Raw genomic sequence first — 4,044 nt, forward strand, 5'->3', positions numbered from 1 at the left:
TGTCCTCTCACTGTCCTCATGTGGCGAAACAGGCACGCAATCTCTCTGGGGGCTATTTTATCAGAAGCACTGGTGTAGTGTGGACGTTTGTCCCTTCCAAATCCCATGTCCAAGTTTGATCCCCATTGTTGGAGGTGGAGTCTAATGGGAGGCCAGGGTCATGGGGTAGACGCCTCATGAAGAGATGAATGCCCTCCCTGGGGAGGGGGGTAAGGTCTTACTCTATTAGTTCCCATGAGAGCTAGTTGTTAAAAGGAACCTGGTCCCTCCCCTCCTTCCTGCTTCCTGTCTCACCATGCGATCTCTGCACACACCAGCTCCCCTTCACCTTCTTCCACGCTTGGAAGCAGCCTGAGGCCCTCACCAGAAGCCCCGTCCTGAAACTTCCAGCCAGCAGAACTGCGAGCTGAATAAACTTCTTTTCTCTATAAATTACCCAGCTTCACGTTCTCCTTTATAGCAACAATAAATGGACTAAGAGGGGCTCTAATCCCATTCATGAGGGTGCCACCCTCACGACCTAATCACCTCCACAGGACCCACCACCAAATAGCATCACCTTGGGGGTTAAGGCTTCATATGACTTTGATGGGGATGTAAAGATTCCATCCATTGCATGTGGCAAAGGTAGGCCATAGCAGCAGGGTCATTCCCACAACAGTCAGTGTTCTGGGGCTGCTCACTGCCCCTCACTCCTAGGCCTGCCCCACCCCAGCCAAGGCCTTCATGCTGCTCTGGGCTACCTCTCCCAGGTCCTGCATCCCAAGCAAAGGTGCTGGCTCAAATAGGATCTCCTGAGACTCACTCCCTGCCCCTGCAACAACATGGCCATGTCCTTGTCAAGTTCTTCTCTAGGAAAATGAGGGTGTCACATAGAGACTTGTACCTACCTGTGCAGAGGTTTTCCAGAGCCTCCTGTCACCCCCTCTATCTCATCATTGGTTTTTGGCTTCAGTCTCACCTTCTTGGTGATGTCTTTGTCCCTGTGTCACTCTAATCGAAGTAGCTCCCCAGTCCCCACTGTGTCTCTCCATCTCCTCTGTTTTAGTTTCTTCAGAACAATTGTGACCAGAGCAATTGCCTGAATTATTCCCTTATTTTGTGGTGTGTTTTCATATTTATTGACTGATTTCTCCAACACTAATCACCACACCTAGAAAAGCTCCCTAGTACGTGGTCAGTGCTCAATAAATATTTGTGGAATGAATGAAATTGAGCTCTAAGCATAGCCACAGTGGGGTTTTTAAGTTTTTCTGTGCTCTGTTCTTATTTTCTGTGATCTGCAAACTATCTCTAAATCCTTATGAAAGGTTGCATCCAACACTGTTTTTCTCAGTGGGAAATTGAGAGGCCCATGTTGCGCTCAAACAGAGCAGCAAAGCATTCGTCATCGCTCCCCTCGGGGCTGGGACTAACAGCAGGGCCTTCCTCAGCAGGGTACAGCTATGCCCAGCTGAGTGACAAATGCTCTAGTCACAGAGAACACAGCAGCACAGGAGGCTGGCATGGCGGCCATGGGGGGAGTTCACACATGGCTGCTTGTGGACAGGTGTAGGGTGGCAGCCCTGAGGAGGTTCACAGGTGACCAGGGGCATCTTGAGGTAACAGCATCAGTCATGAACCAGGATATAAAAATCCATGCTGCTTATTTAAACAGGATGTGTCATCAGACAGTGGGAGTGTCTAGAAAGAAGCCAGTCAGGAAACAATAAAGCAACCCAGAGGCTTTTAAACACAGGAAGTCGCTACCCTCCTAGGCTAGAGAAACAGAGGAGACAGTGCTGGAGGCAGATCCCGGGGTCCCTGGAAGAAGCAGCACCCATGGAGGGCCTGAGGGAGGCAGCCAGGACGACTGGAGGGATGGAAGCTGCTGCTGTGTCCCCCAGAGAAGGGAAGAAAGGCACTCGGACTCCGGCTTCCCTTTCTGCTCTCAGCAGCGCCTCACAGTGGCCAAGCCCAGCTGGAAGGCAGCAGGCAGAGATGGCAGCACCCAGGGCAGAAGAGGCCGCTCTCCTGGGCTGCAGCAGAGCAGGAGGGGGAAGGAGGGGCACTGAGCAGACAGGAGTGTCAGTCAATCAGGCTGACCCTGGCCCCGCGTCCTCAATGGGGTATCAATGAAATACCGCCTTCTTCTGTAGTTCAGGCTGATGGGGCAGGAATGCTGGGTTATGTAAGTGTCACGGTGTTCACTGAGGTGGATAACATGAAAACGTACTTGTTCCTGGGAAAAATTCTTAAATCTCATTAAGGCTTCTTAAGCATTCACAAGATTAAAGCCACCTTTGCCAGTCGTTAGGATTAATAGGTGGGGCTAGATAGCCTACCTGAAATTCAGTTCCACAAATATTTACTGAGTATCTTTTATGTGCAACTGTGCCTAGTTTTTGTTTGTTTGTTTGTTTGTTTGTTTGAGACTGAGTCTCGCTCTGTCGCCCAGGCTGGAGTGCAGTGGCGCGATCTCGGCTCACTGCAAGCTCTGTCTCCCGGGTTCACGCCATTCTCCTGCCTCAGCCTCCCTAGTAGATGGGACTACAGGCACCTGCCCCCACGCCCGGCTAATTTTTTTGTATTTTTAGTAGAGACGGGGTTTCACCGTGTTAGCCAGGATGGTCTCGATCTCCTGACCTCATGATCCACCCACCTCAGCCTCCCAAGGTGCTGGGATTACAGGCGTGAGCCACCACGCCCGGCCCCTAGTATTTTTTTTTAAATCAGGCATGTAAGAATAAATCCAAGAGCCCCACATTCACTTTGTGAGGCTATATCTTCATGTTTCCCTGGGCTGGAACTAAAACAACCGCCTTCCTTGAAACTAGGACATGGAAGAGATGGTATTAGGGCAATTGCATCATGATGAAAGAATACCCGAGACTGGGTAATTGATAAAGAAAAGGGGTTCAATTGGCTCATGGTCTGCAGGCTGGACATGAAGCATGGTGCTGGCATCTGCTTCTGGGGAGGGCCACAGGGAGCTTACAGTGACAGAGGAAGGTAAGGGGGGAGCCCGTGTCTCGCACCACAAGAGTGGGAACAAGAGAGAGCAAGGGGAGGCGATGCCACACACTTTACACAACCAGATCTCCAGAAACTCACAGCGAGAACTAACTCATCAGAAGGGGATGGCGCTGAGCCATTCATGAGGGATCCCGTCCATGATCCAATCACCTCCACCAGGCCCTGCCGCCAGCACTGGGGATTACATTTCTGCAGGGGATTTGGAGTGCACAAATATCCAAACCATATCAGTAATTTTTGCTGAATTTTGAAGCCCCTGGTCCCAGGGGTAAACACCTTCCCAAACCGTGGCCAAGAAGATGAAGGGAGGGTTTCCTATCTCTCTGGGGCATGGATTACACCAGGGAAAAACATCAGGCATTTGAGTGCCGATGGCTCTGCCATTTGTAGGTTGTGACACATGATCAGAAGAATGCAACAGATCAAATATCCAGCTTTGCTAAGGTTGCAGAGTTTGGTCTGAGCTAGGAGTGCGCATTCTTCACCAAGGTCTTCCTCAGAATCCATGCCATGGGACCTGTGCTTGCTGAAGGTGGGGATAAGCCACAGTTGAAGACACTCCAACTTCAAAGAACACAGCTACCCTTTAATACAGAAAAGCTTGCTGCTATCAGCACCCCGAGTTTTCTCCTCTCCCAGCCTTGGATGCTCTACCTGCATGAACTGCAGGAAAAGAGGAGGCACTCAGCATCCAAAAGAGCAGTCAGGAGTAATGGCCATTATGAAGAATAGTTGGAGGTTCCTCAAAAAGCTAAAAATAAAACTACCACTTGATCCAGCAATCCCACTACTGGGTATGTATCCAAAGAAAATGAAATCAGTATGTCAGAGAGATATCTGCACTCCACAGTAGCCAAGATATGGAACCAAACTGAGTGTTGATGAACAGATGAATGCATAAAGAAAATGTGTTATATATACACCATGGAATATTATATTGCTTCTTTTTCAACCAATTTGTTATTGGTGTATGGAAATGCAACTGAGTTTTGTATGTTGAGTTGGCTTTCAGCATCTAATTCCCCAGCT

The sequence above is a fragment of the Pongo pygmaeus genome, chromosome 8, assembly GCF_028885625.2.
Source record: "Pongo pygmaeus isolate AG05252 chromosome 8, NHGRI_mPonPyg2-v2.0_pri, whole genome shotgun sequence".
NCBI classification, from domain to species: domain Eukaryota; kingdom Metazoa; phylum Chordata; class Mammalia; order Primates; family Hominidae; genus Pongo; species Pongo pygmaeus.